Consider the following 18,402-nt stretch of genomic DNA (forward strand, 5'->3'; position numbering starts at 1 on the left):
TGTGAGCAAGGCTTTGTAGCTGGATCTTAAGGATCTGCTTGGAAAATAATGGACAAGCTTGATGGACAGATAACTTGGGGTTTTTCCTGGTAAGGACTTATGAGTAAGAGAACATACCTTGAAAATTACTCTTTTACGAATCGACAGCCAGTGAAGTGCATTTAGAAGAGGGGCAGATGCTGTCCTGGCTGGAGAATTGTTAATGAAGAAGGGCTGCTGTATTTTGAGTGACTTGCAGTTTGTTTAAAACAGTCTCCTTTATTGAAGTCAAAGCAGCAGACAACCAGAGCTTGGACTAATGTTTTCCTCACTGCAAGCGGCAGGATGGGAAAGACTCTTCGTAGTAGACAGAACATATGAAAGGCTGAGCCGATGGTGTCAGCAACCAGTTGTTTCATAGTAAGCGCTTTGTCAAGACGAACACCCAAGTTTTTTATGACCAATTTTGGAGTAGGAGCCTAGCCTAGTTCAAAAGGCCATCAATCAGGTGACCAGCACTGTTGTGCCTTGCCAAACAGCATAATTTCAGTTTTGTTCGCATTTAATTGGATAATTCTCTGTCATCCAATTTGCAATGACAGTCATCCCTGCTGAGAAACGCACCTTAGTGTTGATCATGTCTTGCTCAAGGCAAAAGATTAGCTGCGTGTCATCAGCCTAAGACAGTGGTTGGAAGCCAAACTTTTTAACAACGTTGGCAAGTGGTGCCACATCGATATTAAAAGTGTAGGGCTCAAACAAGAGTCCTGAGGCTCCCACTTATCAAGTTTCAGGGTGCGTGATGTATAAGGACCAAGACAGATGGTCTGAGTTCGATTGGTTAAGAAGTCTTTGACCCAAGATAAAGCTGTGCAGTGGATTCCTACCTCCTGAAGTGTTTACAGCAATCTGAAATGAGAAACAGTATTGAATGCTGGGGAGAGGTCCAACAGCACAAGCAATGACAGAATGTTCTTGTCAAGGGAACACCTGATTAGGTCAGTCACCGCGACCAATATCTTTAATAGGCAGGGGAAGAAGCCTTGTCTCAAACTTCAGGCTGTCCAACGATATCAGAAAGAGTGAGAGTTGGCAGTTCCAAGAATGAAATCATAGTATCAGGTGGCCTTTTTGGCCTGGCTCCAGAGGTGGCTCCTCCGCTAAGGCGGAGGAGCGTCGCCCCACTGCTCCAAAGGAAAAATAGTATGATAATAACGTATCGTTATTACCATTGTATTTTCCCTATGGAAGTCAGTGGCTGGTGGGGTGGGGCTGGGCAGTGTAGGGGGAGGAGTGGTTTACACTCCCTAAGTGCGCATGACTGCTTGGCCTGCTCTCTTGGGCCGGCCTAGCAGTCCTTTGCACTTTGCATGTTTCCCACCAGGCTGCATTACACAGCCTGCTGAGGAACATGCAAAGCCTTTCTGTACCCATCTGAACGCTGAACCATGGTGCTCAGACCAACCACAACGCTGCATTGCAGATTTATGATTGGCTCAGGAAAGCCTGCTTCCCGGGTGCTTCCTGCTGCTGCCAGCCGGGACTGGGACCAGAAGATGAAGAGGACAGAGGAGAGGCGGCCATCTGTCCGTTTGAGGTAAGACCTTTTTAATTTTTTTCCCTTTCCTCAGCCTAACCTTCAGGTTAAAATCTTGGGTGTCCGGTTTGATGATAAACTCATTTTTAAGAGTCAAATCACAGCCTTAGTAGGCAAGTGTTTTAGCAATGCTTTACTCATCTCTTACCATTCTTGGCCCAGAAAACTGTGATACAGGCTTCAGTGGACTCTCGGATGGACTATTGTAATATCTTATACATGGTAGCCTTTCAGACTAGGATCAAGAGACTCCAGTGAGTACAAATATCAGTGGCTCACCTGCTACTTAAACTCCCCAAGCGTGCTTCCATGGGTATGGAACTTCAGAAACTGCACTGGCTTCTGGTGTAAAAGCGCCTTTCTTTTAAGGCCCTTTGCTACTGGTATAGGATGCATAGGAAGGCTTGGCCAATGTATCTCCACTCTCTTCTTGCTCCTTAATCTCCTAGGAGACTACTTATGCAAGTGCCGAATCAAGAAATCTTGCGCTGGCGGAAGATCTTTTCGCTTTCTTGCTTCTAAACTCTGGAATTCTCTTCCACTACAGCTGAGGCAATGTCCGCCAGAGCCTCAGTTTCACAAAAACCTCAAGACTTGGCTTTTTTAGGCTCCTTCTTTCTTCTGCCTCTACAGTTTGCTTCTGACTGCTCAGTGCTGGGACACTCCTCACAGGAGTAGCTATGCATATTCATACATTCATTTAAAATTAGTCGACTGCTTTCCTCTAGGGCTCCCTTTAGATGCCAAAACTGGTGGGCCAGTCTAGGGCTTTGTAGGTTGAAATATTTTTTCTAAAATAATGTATTTATTTAATGGCAACAGGTACTTAGCATCCGCCCCATCTAAACCGTAGCATGTTATTTATCTTTATTCATCTTAGACACTTTTGTGTTGGTTACAAAGCAGGAGAGAAGGTACTAGCGGATAGCATCAGTAAAGCATTATCGTTATCAAAGCTAACGGGCATAGGCAATTGGTATAGAGCATTGTATCCAAAGATTTGTGAGGGGATTATACCAGACCTTCTGAATAAAATTACATTCTTAACCGAGTGTAAGATTGGGGCCCCTGAATTAAGGCTTCAGAACCAGTTGATCTCCAAAGCTATTCGAGCAGCAAATGATAAAAGAATGGCTTTTTTTAGTAGATGGATGCTCTATTATACTCCAGTCTTAATCCATGAAATGCATCCATGAGTCACCCCCGCCTGTTTCAGGTGTAAGCACGAGGACGGGGTCTGGCTCCATGTGGGATTAACTTGCCCTCTGTTGGCTAAATTTTAGGAGGAGATCTTCTCAGCGATCAGCCTCAAATTGAAGTGAAATTGACTCCGGATGCCTAGGGTGCTCTCTTTGGCATTGCAACTCCGCAGTCAGAGATGCCAATAGGACAGTGTCAATTCTATTTTATCTCTACTCTGGCCACAAGATCTCTGATAATAGCAAATTGGAAATCTAGGGAAATCCCCACTCTGAGTCACTGGGTTGTGAAAATGAGGAGGGTTAAACCAAGCAAGAATCTTTACGCATTGAGAATTGGCTCTATAAGGAGATTTTCGAACATAAGGACATGCTGGGATGACTGAAAAGGCTCGCTCTTTTTCTGCTGTTAGGATCTTTTTTTTCTTTTCTTTTCTCTTCTCTTCCCTTTTCTTTTCTTATGCTTTTTTTTCTGGATATATTTATTGTTTGGCTTAAATTAAATCTATAATAATTGCTTATCATGATAGCAGGTTCTCATGCCAGCTCCCCTGCGACAGTTCTCCTGTCCAGTTTGCCAACAGCCGCTACCTTCTATTTTTCCTCTTTCTTATAGTTTCTGACCTTTATTTTTCCTCCTTCTGCTCGTTCTGACATTTATTTTTCCTCTTTCTGATCGTTTCTGCCTATTATTTTTCCAATTTCTGCTTTTTTCTGACCTTTATTTTTCCTCTTTCTGCTCGTGTCTGTCTTTTATTTTTCCTCTTTCTGTTTGTTTCCGACCTGGCTATTTGATGGAGACGTTGCATTCACAGTGTCCAGATACCCATAGGGGTGACAGTGCCGCACTCTACAAATGCTGATTGATTAATTGATTAATTGTGCTTACTCTATTTGAAAGATTTTGATATTTAGGATCTTGTTTCTACTATGAATGAAATTCTTGTATGTTTTTCTCACGTCTCACATAATTAGAGATTCTAAATGCCATTGATGGTGCACTTTTGAGAGAAGTTCTTGATGGAAGTAAATCAGTACCTGATCAGTGTCTAAGAATGGAGTATGCTTTTATTTTTGCCAACTTTCAAGTCCTCAATCCAATTTTAATGCTTTAGTACAATGTTCTTAATTCCAACGACAAGGGGTTACTGGTCTTGGTCTGCAGTGATCCAGTTCTTAGAAATCTAATACTAATAATAAAAATTCAGTGCAATCTGGTACCATTTATGACCGCAGGCAAAATCTGAATCTAATCACGCCCTTGCTTTAAATGTTCCCTGAAGAGAGAAATCATGACACTTAGGTGCAGGTCTTCATAATTTGATGGCGAGATTGTCCTATACAATCAATGTATATTAATATTGCTTTGAGATGTAAGCCAATTTATTGGCATATTATCAAGGACGGCGTTAAAATTATCGCTGCTTTAGCGGCAGGAAACTGCCGCTAAAAGCGGTGATATTGGGCTTGATAATATGCCGCAGAGAATTCCAATAGAAGCCCAGGTTCACACCGGAACATGGGCTTCTATTGGAATTTTCTGTGGCATATTATCAAGCCCAATATCGCCGCTTTGATAATTTTAACGCCGTCCTTGATATTATGCCCCTTAGGCTTTGGGAATTTTTGCCCTTAGGATTGACACCTATTAGTACTATTCCAATCGAATCAACTTCGGTTGTTGATTGTCAGAGTTGCCTGGAGTGGGTTCCCTCGAGGGCTCCCTGATCGGTCAGTTTCTCTGACAGAGCACGGCCCATGAAACAATTGTCATAAGGATGTGCTTGGCTGAAGGTTTAGAGGAACCGGGAGCCAATCCGCGGTTGTGTGTAAGGGGTGAGGCTGGTGATGCAGCAGGTAAGAAAAGGGGGTGGAGGGAGACAGCTGCCCCCAAAACTCGTGCCCCCCGGGCGGCCTGCCCCCTCCTCCTCCCCCTTGCTATGCCACTGGAACCAGTTGTTGAACTATTTTGAAATTTCTATTGAACAACGTAATGAAAATATGTTGCTCTTTTTGTTATTTCATAAAAAGGTGTTGGATTCCATAATTAAATTTGATGTTTGTGTGTTTTTATGGTTTATTCCTAACACCAAATAATAGTTGTATTTAAATGTTAACACTTGTTGAGTTAAAAAAGAACACCACAAAAATGATATAAAAACAAACTAAATATATAGCAAAGCTCAGTGGTAAAATCCTGTGCAGATATGTTTCTACGAGTAAATATGAATTCAAACAGTGAATTCAAATCCAATAGACAGGTCATGCAGGGCTGTTTAATAATTACCAAACCCATGGGTCATCTTAGAGATACCCGTGACTCTTTTATGGGGACATCTGATCCTCCATACATTTATCAAACCTAAAAGGCAGATTACTAAGGTAGCCCTAGCTCTTCATCTAACATTGTATCAAAACAGACATAAACCACATGCCGTTCCCTTGGTGGAGTGAGGCGGGGTAATCTATACTGGACAGTCACTCGTAGTGTGTTGAAGCTGTCCATGATACAGGGCACAGTAACGAGTTACTAATGCAACAATGATCAAGTAATTTGGCTGGTCTTTCTTAATTGTATAATTATAGAATGATATGGTACTCATGGAAGCGTCTGACCATAGAAATTTCCTTCAAAACATAAAAGCAGAATTAGACACAGAGACAGCCACTCATAATGTTGTCTTGTGACAGACATCACCACTCCGGAAAAGGGAGTAGATCCTACCACGGGCGGCCGCAGAAATCTGATGTGGGGGGGGGGGGGGGGGCAACATTTTAACATCATCCAGCCTCTGACCCTTTTTAACAATGTCAAAGGGCAGGGGCAAAGTCATTAATGGGCAAGTGAAAAATCCAGGGGGCGGCAAGCGCAACGCCTTGTGCCCTTTTTTGGATGCCCGTGGATCCTTCCTTCCTTGGGCATGTATAGTCTTTATTAATCTAAGGTGGTCACCAACCTGTTGACTTTCCAACACACTCATGCACCTGCAATGGCACAACTTCAATTATGCGTTGTATCACCCGATATGCTTCTGTGCCTAATCTACATATTTACTATAACTGCAGAAACTCGGTTGTCCGGGCTTCTTATTTTGTAGAAAACCAAGCTCTCTAAATATGGTGTCTTCAAGGAACCAGCAGTCTGCGCCTCTCGATATCAAACATGGAGATTCTGTTGTGTTCCCTGGCGCTGGTGGTTAAGCACAGGTTTAGGGAACCACCAAACCATCCAAACCAACATCTCCCCAATCTAACCACCTGCTGCAAATGCTCACTCACTAACGAAAGCTCAGACTCACTCAAACATGGTTTTAGTTGCTGCTTCGGCCTATTTGTAAAATTGCTAGAACTCAAATACTGGGTGCAAGGACTCCTAAATTTAGCCTCCTAGACTAAAGGTTCAGTGGCCGGTAAGTCCGTCAAGGAGCCAATATCATAGCGCATCCTGCCCCTCAGGTAGAATAGTGCTCAGGACCCAGAGTTGTTGGTGCCCTCAGCTCAATACTATTAGTATTGTGGAATAAAGTATGAAATGTTGCCCATGTATCTGCAAGTGTGTGTTGGTGTTTCAAGGCTAACTTCATAGTGCTGATGAGAGAGTAGAAGAAGCAGTCCAGTGTTTCTACCACTGAGGACTGCGTTTGTTTCTCTGGAATGGTACCCTTCTTCTTGCCTCCTGCTGAGAGGGTGGAAGGATGCTCTGCATGCTCCCGGCAGCAGGTTTAAAACTCACATGTAAGCATTTTTCGCATTTCGTCGGCTGATTTTGAGCTGGACAGTGAAATATCTCCTCTGGCCCTGGGGTGATTTCAGCGGAACAGGACAAAGGATGAGGCGTTTTTGGGACTGCAAATCATCTGATAAGTGGAACAGAAACAGCTGTAAACCGCATTACAGCATGCATCCCCAGCTGGGCACGATTGCTGATTTATAATTCCTTTGGGGTGCACACTACCCTTTCTCGGATTTTTATTTTATTTTAATATCTCGTGCAGTGGTAACCCCAATATACAGCAACATATATGTATATATATAACCTGTTGATCTGAAATGAGCTAATGATGCAATTTTATCATTATAGGGAGCGAAAAAATGATCTTTACCACTATGTTGATTTTAATGACTTACAATGCCGGTCCACTCTTTAACAATTTTTTAACACTAATTATTTATGTATTAACATGCTTATTGTGTTTAAATTGTTTGTGGGTGCATAGGACACCATTGTCCATAAATTAATAATTCTTTGCAATCATATAATGAATTATCAAAAATGGGAAATGAGAAAACAGACTATGAATGTATTAGTATGTTTTCCAGGTTACCCTGATACCCTGTCATGTGACTTGCACTAGCACTTTAAATTGGTGAGAGCACTCCCATAGCGTGTCATGTGATCAAGGCCTTTGGAAGGCCGAAATGCGTAATGGTGGAGGTGCAGGGCGTTCTTTCTTCAATAAAGAAAACATTGCACTAATCCTTGGGTCTGCATTCGTCTATCAAAGAGTGCGGAGGGTAGCGGAGTAAGGATATATATATATATATATATATATATATATATATATATATATATATATATATATATATTATCTACTGGCGGTCGCCAGTAGATAGTTATAGTTAGGACCGTGTTTCCATAGGAAATCCGCAACATTCTATTTGGAATAACTTTGGCGCCGATTGACGAATCCTCGCGAAATTCTCAAAATAGGTGGGGCGCTCCGCTCCGCTCCTACCCTGAAAGTCTCGGGGGGATTCATCAAGCGGGGGCTGAGAAAAAGGGGGGGTCCCAAAACGCGTTTTCCCCATGCATTTTTCCATAGGACCTTTAGTCCGAGCTACAGCCCGAACGGCTGAACAGAATTACTTGAAATTTGGCAGAGAGGTAGCCCTCAGGTCAGGGATGTGCCTTTTGAAGGTAAATCTGTGCAGTATTTCCTGAAAAAATAGCATTTAAATCAATATATATATCTATGGGCGCGCTCCGAGCGCGTACCGTAAGCTTACCGTACGCGCACGCCGCCGTGCACGAGCGCGATTCTGATTGGTTGTTAGATCTCAGTAAACATTCGAATCGGTCGAAACCAGGAAGTGTCGGCCGCCATTTTGTCTCTCGCAGTCTGAGGGGGTGAAAAACAAAGGTGGAGAACGTGAAAAGGGGGCAGGGTGGACAGTTCCTGACCCCCTAGCCTTTGTCAGGGGGTCCCAGAAGGACCCCCAAGGGCAAAAATGAATTTTAATTTTTTTTCGAAAAATCGCCGAATCCGCGCAGCGTACGCGCACGGTGTAAACGGAGAAATTCCGCGAGGAGAAATTCTGCGAACTTCGTGTAACTATTCCGCGATTACGCGTACCGTACGCGCACGGCAAAAAACATTTTTCAAAAAGGAAAGCTTAAAAAAAAAAAAAAACATTGTGAGGTAAGGTTGGCTCTTAAAAGAGCCGTTGGGTTAATACAGGGATGGAGGAAAGAAAGAATGGGAATATTATGAGTGTCTACAAACGTGCTGGTCTATCTTATTGTTAATAAGGGAAACACTGGTCTCCCCAAAAACAATAAGACCACAACACGTTGTACACCTCATTGAAACCCTCCGAAATCGAGGGTTAATGTCCAGAGGAGCAGAAGAAGGTGATGCTCCCACCTCAGAGGAAGGGCTCAGCTGAGCTGCCGATGATGTACTCGGCTGAGCTTCTGAGGTTGGGCTCCGGTGACTTACTGAAGAGTTTTCTTCAGTATGTCGAGCAAAGGTCCTGGGATGTTTATCCCTAAGGTGTCTCTTCATAGAGTGATTTCCAAAGGAATACTTCTTCCTTGGATCTCCTCTAGATAAAACATGGTCACAAAGTGTGCAAGTGACCAATGGAGCATTGACCTTTTTCTGCCCCTCTGGAAAAGTAAAATACTCCCACACAAAAGAATCCTTTTGTTTCCTCCTTCTTTGTCTGATGATGGTGCTGCTAGGCTCACTCTCAGAAGAGGTCTGCTGCTCTGCCATTGTATCTCAATGTCAATTCAGCTCCTTCTCCTAGGGGATCTCAAGCAGTAATGAGGGGAATGGGTGTGGTGTGGGAAGTTTCTGGAACTGAAAGTAGTTTCAACCAATGAAAAGTGTTCTTTGTGGATCTCATGACCTACCGTGCGCGCTCCGTAAGCTTACGGTACGCGCTCGTAAACAAGTACGCATGCGCAAACGTGACGCTTACGGAGCGCTTACGGAGCGCGTACGTAAGACGCACTCGCGCATGCGCATTACACGCCCCTGCGTAACCGCGACGTTGCTTCCGTGCAACACGCATGCGTGTACGCGTACGTCACGTACGTATCACGTAAGCGCACCGTACTTATGACGTACGGAGCGCGTAGCGTCAGCTTACCGTACGCGCACGGAAAAAAATGCATAAAAAAAAATTAACCATTCCATAATGCAGGATATAGTACATATATTATTTTATACATAGGTTTACAAAAAATCTCCAAAAAAAATTTGCATTTAAAAAACCGTACAAATTCACTGAAAAAAACCATAGGTTTCACACACGTTATAGTTAGGAATTAGCATTTAAAAAACCTTGCAAATTCACTGAAAAAACCATAGGTTTCACACATGTTATAGTTAGCTGGACATTTCACTCGTAAAAAACCAATGAAATTCCCCCATTATAGTTAGTGCAGGCAACTATAACTCACGCGACCGCAATCCTCTGTTGATGCTAATACTGTATCTTTAGCTATACATATATTACAAATACTTATTTTTCATAAAGACACATATGTCATCAGTGATGTAATATTTGACATCATCAGCAGAGGATTGCGGTCGCGTGAGTTATAGTTGCCTGCACTAACTATAACGGGGGAATTTCATTGGTTTTTTACGAGTGAAATGTCCAGCTAACTATAACATGTGTGAAACCTATGGTTTTTTCAGTGAATTTGCAAGGTTTTTTAAATGCTAATTCCTAACTATAACGTGTGTGAAACCTATGGTTTTTTCAGTGAATATATATATACATATATATATATTTAGTTGCCGTTTTTTACAGCATGAACTCAACTGAAGGTATTGGAGCACTTTACAAGAGCAACACTTACATTACACAAGGACACATTAATTTTTGGTAGGCACGGAGAGATTAAGTGATTTGCCCAAAATCACAGGATGTTGAGCTGACGCCGATACTCAAATCTGGTTCCCCACCCAGTTCCAAAGTCAGCAGCTCTGACCGTTATGCTACATCCTCATGTGACAATAGTGCTTGAAGAAATGGGCAAAGTAGACATGAGAGAGTAGTCACTGTATCTAGCAGGCATTGCTTCATGCTCTCTGTGCTCTTGTATCTAGTGCTGTCGTTGAGGTGCATTACATTGCTGTGGCAGCAGGCATGGCTGCTCAGGTTTGCTGGTCAGTTAAGGAGTTGGTTTCAGGGTCACCAAGGGTCAGTGGACCCAAGGAGTTAAACATAGAGGCAAGTGAGATGTTTATTTGTGGGTTCCCTTGAGTGTATCTTTTGTTTTTGCTTTGGATGCAATGTGACAGCTCAGAGATGTGTCTTCGGTTTGGAGTTTGCAGGTGGGTGATAAACCCATTGTGTTTATTTGTAATCATCCTCACATCTGCTGATGTGGGTGGTGAGGCTAGTGAATTACCTATGTTGTTTGTTTAATCCATTAGAGGCTATAAGGATGAGCATGGAGGTGAATGAAGGTCACTTTGGGTATTTTTGTATATGGTGGGTACAGGGTTTGACATTTGCGCTGGTTAGGGTTTCCTTTGTGTTTCTTTTTATGTCTTCTGAGTTGTGCAGGCTCAGCACAGAGGTGGGTTGGGTTCCTTTATGTTTTTCACTTTGTACTTACTGGGTGTGAGTGGGAGTGCGGAAAATGCTTGCCTTTGGGTTTGGTTCATTTTGGTCGGGACTGCGGATGAGCAGAGAAATTGATAAAATCTCTCTGTATTTCTTTAATATCTTCCAGAAAAGGGGCTCACCAAGGATGCTGGTGATTGCCGCTGCATTGTTTCCTTTAGAGACACCAGGATGAAGCAGGTCTCTTCCTTAAGGTTTATCATTTCTTGCACGACCAGTGCTGAGGGTAGAGGGTGGTTGGGGCGGCTCCTCCACTATTGCAGGGCGAGAAGCAGAAACATAAAATGGTAATAACTTTCAGTTATTACCATTTTATGTTTGTTTGCGGGTGTGCTCTGAGAGCAGGGCAGGGGAGGAGTGGGATGCCTGCTCACTGCCAAGTGCGCACAGACAGTTTGTGTCATGCGCACTCTGCCCTTCTCAATGCAGGCTGCAATGCATCCTACATTGAGAAAATGGCCTCCCCATAAGCCTCTGGCTGGGCGGTGTCCGACCATTCACAACGCTGCTTGCAGCGTTGTGATTGGCTTAGGGGAGGGAGGGAGCCCAGCGGCCTGCTTCTGCTTCCTGTTCCTGGAGAGCAGGAGAGCATAGGAAGACACGGGACCCAGCCGGCAGAAAGGTAAGTTTAATTATATAAATTTTTAATTATTAAATTAAATCCCCCCCGCACGACCCTCCATCGCCGCGCGACCTCCCTGGGCAACCCCCCACCCGCAAGTCATGCTAGGATGGTGGCATTTCCTGTGCCTTTCTTTCCATTTTGGAGGCGGGATGGTGAGCATATAAGACCTGAGAGTTAACTTGTGTTTTGTTTATGTCTGCAAGGCTGCAGTGCGCTGGGGAGTGGTGTGGTAGAGTGCCGCTCTGTCCCAAGTGTGTGTGTGTGTCTTTGCAAGAGTTTATGTGTGTACATGTGTGTGCCTTTCATTAACCTTGCACTGGTGAGTGTGTGTGTGGCGGGGTGGAGGTCGGGTAAATCAACATAAGACGGGATAAGATTAATTAAATTGACAAATAATAAAACCACTTACTTGCGCTCGCCGCACTTTAAAAAATAATTTCATTTAACTTATCCCGTTGTATGTTGACTTCCCCTACCCCCACCCACCCACCCCCGCCCCACTATCCCACTTCTCTTACCTGGGTCGGCCACCACTGAGTGGTATCAGTGAGAACTTGTCCACTGGAAATTTCACTAAGGCCATCATTACGAGTTGACCATAATCGCATCTGTTTTTGAAAAATAGTGTGAAAAGTTTGCTTCTGACCTCACCAAAATCCAAATGTTCTGGTTCTTACCAGCATTGTTCATCCCATAGATATCAGCATGTTTTACCTGCCAAAATGTATTTGTTGGGTGTGTTGTTAACTGTGAACTCGTAATTGCAATGTTATGTTATTTTAACAATATTTATAAAGCAAATGTACACCATACGGTTTCAAGGTGCTGAAATCCAGAGGAAACATGACAAAAACAAGCAATTGCAATGCAATAGGTCTCGCATTTGGGAGAGTTAGAGGTATTGACGTTGTAAATTATAATGTCTTTTTCCTATGTGTTTTGGTTTGGAGTGTAGTGAATGTATGTGGTGTGGAGTGGAGTGGAATTATATGGGTTGGGTGTAAGGTTCGGGTTAAACGGGAAAACTGGGAATCAGTGAAGCATTCGAGAAGGTTTTATTTCAGTTTGAAAGTTAGGGTTAGGGTGATTAATACATTTGATTTAAAAGTGAAAGCTGGGGTTACTGTGAGGAATACAAGCAAGTTTAGGCATAAGGTCTGGGTTAAGGCTGAAAGCTATAGTTATGGAGAAAAGTAGGAGCAGGATTAAGAGTAAAAATTGAGTGTTTGGACTGGATTAAGAGAGTTTGAGTTAAGTTAAACTGCAGGACACAGTTAAGATTAGGGTAAGGGTTTGTGTTAGAGTTAAGGTTCAGGGAGCAAGTGAGGGAAATGAAAGAAAAATAAATTAGAAAGTAAAGTACATTTTAAACAAATTATCTGAACTAAATGTATATTTCAACAGATATTAACAATTTCGATGCATTAACAAAATAATATCTTGAAATGGAGAGTGTTTATAATATAATTTACAAAGATGTTTGTGACTACAGTTTTGATACTGAGGGTATCAGCGCAACCAACAACTGACAATTTTTTTAAATTAAATAAACAAGCATTGGCAATGCAATAGATCTCACATTTGTGAGAGTTAGAGCTATTGGCATTGTAAATGTCAATGTTTTTTACTTATGTGTTTTGGAGCGGAGCAGATGTATGTGTTGTGTAGTGGAATTGTGTGGTATGGTATGCCGTGGAATTGCGAATAGTAATTATGTGGTATTTAGTGCTTTGGAATTATGTGGAGTGGGATTGTCTGTTATGGAGAGTAATTATGTAGTACGGTATTTTGTGTTGTGGACTGTTATTTAGTTGAGTTTAAATATGTGATGTGCTGTTGACTTTTCTGGTGTGATGTGGAATTATGTGGGGTGGATTGTATGTATGTGGTGTGTTATGTAATTGTGTTGTTGATTTGTATGATGTGGTTTCTTGTTGAATTATGTGGTGTGGAATGGAAACATGGTGAGTTGATTTGTGTGGCGTGGAGCTATGTGGCATTAAGTGAAATTATGCTGATTGGAGTTATGTAGCATGGTGTGGAGTGTATTTATGTGGATTGTTGCTATGTGGTATAGATTGGTTTTATGTGGGGTGTATTCAGGGCTGGACTGGCCGTAGCGGGCACTGGGAGTTTCCCTGGTGGGCTGCGAGGGTGGGGGCTGGTTTTGGGTCACTGCAGGGCCGTTTTCGTTACAGGGAGATGGCAACATCGGCTCCCAGTAACAAAATCGGCCGAAACCAGCTCTAGTAAACAGCTCGGCCGCACCTCTAGGGGGCCGTCTGAGCAGTTTGCCAGGGCCAGTTATGGTTACCAGTCTGGCCCTGGGTGTATTTATGTGGTAGTGAATAGAGTGTTATTATGTGGAGTTGAATTAAGTTGTACTGAGTGGTATTATGTGTAGTGCAATTATGCTGGGTGGTTTCGAATTGTGTACTGGTGAATTGGGTAATGTAGAATTGTGTGGAGTTGTGTGTCCCAGCAAACATCAACTTATAATGAAGGAATGGTGGGTTTGAAGGAAGGATATAGGGAGGAAGGGTGGAAGAGATATCGGAAGAGAGAGAAAAAGAAGGTAGGAGGTTAGGGTGGGTTTGAGAGAAAGATTCGAGGAAGCCTTTGTATAGGGAGTAAGATAAGCTTGACAATTTGAATATTATTAAACAAAAACTGAATAACCCAAGCCTATTTGAACTACTATGTACCACTGTTTTGTAACATACTGAATACTCTATGACACACCAAATAATTATATATTTTTTTGTCAGATATTCAATAATGAACAATATATTGAGTATTGTGTGAAAGTCAGAACGTTGTGTAGCAAATTATTTTTGTTTAGTCTAAGAAACGTTACATATACCTTTCGGGGAGTTCAAAATGCACCATATTAAATAGTTTTGCAGTAAAAGGCAAAAGGTTTGAGTCATTTCAAAAGAGTTAACCTGATACCTGGTAATGTTGGGCGCAGAATTTTGATTGTTTTATTAGCATTGTGCTGTGTGGTGTGCTTCAATTCCAGTTTCATTCTTTAGTTTTTCAGAATGTTTTTTTTGATTAGTGACATTTCACCAAACAGGTATGCGCTAGATGGCTCAACACTGCTGAACTCACACGTAGCCAGCACCTTCAAGTTACAAGTCATGCTTCCTCCTTTCTCTGTTTGTGATAGGGCTCAATTGTGGCTAGAAGACAGCAAGGTGGCATTTTATGTCACAACTAATACATAAGTAAATGTGGCTTAGTTGTGGCTTTGTGGAAAAAGCAGGAAGTAAGAAAAGTAACATAGCCAAATGCCACTTAATAGGACAGTTAGAGCAAACCTGTTCTTTAAATCAAATCCAATGCATGGTAGCATCCAATGCAAGTGTTCTGCATGTCAGCCAGGGTTTTATCCTTCCTAATCCAGCCAACGGGGTATATTGTTTCGTATAATAACAAAACAATTCTAAACATGTGGTAATGGCTGCCACATGGCTGTGTTCGAGTATGGCTGGCTAACTACAGTTATACAGCGGAACAGCTGCATAGCTTTAAAACCTCTTATCACTGTTATTCAACAGGTACACATTTTACTGACTTAGGAAGGATGAAAGCCAAGCCAGTCCCGCTTAGAATTAAACATGTGACATCCATCCAAACTTTTTTTAATGTAGTTTATCGCACAAGGATATGGACAAGCAAGGGTTATGTACAGTGCTTGTTTGTTTTGTAAAAATAAATACATTAATATGTGCTGGGACCTTCCATCATAGGTTCTCTGGCTGACCACTATGGGTAAATCCCACTACATTTGGTGTTAGACCACTCCTGTCTTCAAATGGTTCAGCTCGGGAAAGTCAGAGAAGCACGAGGGCAGTGTCAGTGCAATAAGATGGTAACAATAAAAAAGTATGTTGCCCTTTCCTGCAGCCTCTGTCCCTTCAAGATGCTGGACTCATCTACCATATGCTCCTCCACTTAGTCCTCCCATTCCAGATACTCCATGCTGCTCTGCAGTAACCAGGAGATGGACCCATCTGAGCAGCTGACTAACAGCTACATCACAGCCAGAGCCCATCCCAGCGTCTCCATTTGGAGCTGGGGCGTCAGCTGCTGCGGCCTTTATTTACTCTAGAAAGTTCCTTCAAGTATCCTGAATACCTGCAGCTTTAAGAAGAGATCCCAAATACCTACAGCACCCTGTGCTCAGTAGGAGTGAGAAGACCCCATGCAGAACAGCCATTGAAGTACACTGTGCAAAGGTGGGCACCCTGTGCCCGAGGTGCCCATCAAGACTATCCGCTGCAGGACGACCTGGTGACCGGACCGGTGAAGTGGAGGGAAGCAACGGACAGTGAGGCATCTCAAGATCAGCTGAGCTCCATCATGGGGCATGCAGCCCTCATCAGAAATTAAGGGTGGAGCTGGAGGAAAGTGCTGGGGTCCCTCATACAGTGGTTCTTCTGCTTGGGAACATGGCAGTTGGCATACAATCAGAGCCAAGTGGATCAGGAGCTGCCGCATACCTCTTCAATTTGATACACTGCCCGAACGCTGCAGGGTCCTCAACCAAATACAGAAGCAGTGTTGTTAAATTGATCACTGAAGATGAGAAATATCACAGTGAACTTCTGCACTGCTGTGAGAGGAACTGTAGCTGAGCCCAAACACAACCAGTGAGAGTCTCTGCAAAATAAGTTCACATCTTCAAAAATTAGTTCCAGTACAGAGCACCAGCAAACACAGGCTCAAATTAAGCACAGGCTATGTCTTATCAGAAATAAAAGAATAAGGGCTTTATGTAAAAATTACTGTCCATCCATTCATTCTCCCGCTCATCAATCCATCCACTCACCAAGCCACCCATACTGCCACTGACCCAGCCAGCCACCAACGCAACCATGCATTCATTCCATTCCCATACTCCACTCAATGCAGGAGATGTGAACAATTAGGAACACTGTGAATAGTTGGATGGAAGTTGAACGACTATGTTCTGAGCTATTCTGCACTTGAGTATTTGATTTTGAGTCCCACTTTGCAGCACAGATGCTGCATTACATATGTGCGGAATGTCATTGTCTGCTCCACAGTGCACTCTGTTTGGCTGTGCATGGCAAAGAATGGGACAGTGTGTGCAATTAGGACACATTTTTTACTGTCCCCAGAATCGGTTAGACCTTGCACTAGTAATAGGGACAGTGCAGCATTTAAATATAGACTGGCATAAAACTGCCCGTCTGCATTTCAATATAAAGCGATTGGTCTTAGAAAAAGACTGGTATATGGATTCCCCCCTTAGCTGAGGTATCCAGCCGTTTCGGTTTGCAAAAACCACTACTTCCAACAGGCGAAAAATAATGGTTTTCCCACTGCTTGTTTTAACTTGAATAAAGACAAAGACAACAATGGAAATAGGGGCCTGGGGAGAACAGCAGGACAGGTATCAACAACAATACACAGAGCAACTCGAGGCAAAGAAGGCAAGTGCCACTCTGCAGAGGGATTTACACCCCAGTAACAACAGCTTGAGCAAGGCTCTGTGGCACATTGAGAAGCAGCCGAGAAATTGTAAAGAGGGTGTTGCACGGGGGTTGGCTTAACCCAATCTGGATGTCAGAATTAAAGAATAGTTGTCGGAAGCATAGGAATAAGGAGTAGGAGGTTTTTAAAAATAAATTTTTGTGCAGTGAAAGAACAAAAGGATTGGAGTTAAAAGTTAGGAGGATAAGGAGAGGAAAAGAAGGTGAAGTAAAAAGTCTCACTCTTGGAGGGGTTTACCGTGGGATGATCAGTAATGACCCAGTGGACTGTAGAGGAGAGAACATAAAGTAACAAATGCATTGACCTAGAGCCAGAATCAATGAAAAAACAGCTGCAAGAGCAAACCCCCCTCATGAGCAGCCTTTCTCTATCGCTCATCTGCAGAGTGTGGGGGTTGTGTAATCTTGCACAAATCTGAAAAGTTTCAGCCCAGGTTTTGTCTTTCTGCCGCCTACAGGTTTAATGTGGGCGTTGAATCCCAATGGTATGTGAAAGTGATCTGGCGTGACTCCAGTCCAGGTTTTGCATTTCTCACTGTTCCTCTCGGGTTTCTACACCTTCCTGCAATGCTGAAAGAGAGCGAGCAGGCAGGCGTTCACAAATCAAAACTGAGAGAGGGAAGAAGGAAGTCTTGAAACTTCCACCTCACGCCTTAGAGCTGCACTCCAGAGTATGGGAGGCCTGCCTACAGCGTATGTGTTGGACCGAGGTGTACAGCTTTAGCGCCACTCACTCTGGAGCCCAAGCAACAGAAACATGGCATGAGGGAGGGGGTGGGGGCAGGGAGCAGGCGTCTGGGAAAACAGCGTCTAACGTTTGACCTCCATCTTTGAATGGACAGTAAATGTAACAAGATAAAAACATGATTTGCAACACCATTTACATAAACAGACCTTGGAGCATTGAAAACACATCAACCCCTCTGCTCAAATGCTCTTAGAGAAAGAGAAAAGTAGTCTCTAAACAGATGCTATAATGGGACAAGTGGAAGGGTATCAGTAATGGGACTGTGCTGATAAAAAGGAGGGACAAAGAGGAATGATTAACCACTAGCAAGTGAGGCTTTTTAAAGGACACTGAAACAAACAAATTAAAAGCTATAAACCCACAAACAGCCTCATGCATCAACCCAAAATCCAGTCGCTAAAATACCGATTCGCTAATAGCTCCCGGTATTAAGTTAAAAATACCCAATCCCAATGCATCAACCCAAAAGCAGAAATCGCTATTTAAGGAATCCTTAAATAGCGATTCTTTAAATAGGGATTCCTTAAATACCGATTCCTTAAATAGGGATTCCTTAAATACCGATTCCTTAAATAGGGATTCCTTAAATACCGATTCCTTAAATAGCGATTGCATTTAAGGAATCCCAAAGTGAGATTCCTTAAATGCAATGCATCAAAGTTAAAATATTAGCGATTTCGCTAATAGGGGGAGCAAATTACCATGAAGATGAACTGCATGGTAATTTGCAAAAACTGTGAAAAATGCACTTTTGTGCATTTTTCAAAGTTTCATGTTGCGCACACACATGCCCTTAGAGCATGTGTGTGTGCAACATATGTGCACATATCATTTTCAGGGGTGCTATAGGGTGTCATTTT

The 18,402-nt window shown here is 42.9% G+C and overlaps 1 protein-coding gene across 2 annotated transcripts in view; it reads right to left on the reverse strand.

Moving 5' to 3' along the window:
- Positions 1-18,402, reverse strand: part of ROR1 (ROR family WNT receptor 1) — a 665,735-nt gene that overhangs the window by 106,587 nt on the left and 540,746 nt on the right. The window lies entirely within an intron of this gene.

Source organism: Triturus cristatus, chromosome 4_2 (genome assembly GCF_964204655.1).
Source record: "Triturus cristatus chromosome 4_2, aTriCri1.1, whole genome shotgun sequence".
Classification (NCBI taxonomy): Eukaryota; Metazoa; Chordata; class Amphibia; order Caudata; family Salamandridae; genus Triturus; species Triturus cristatus.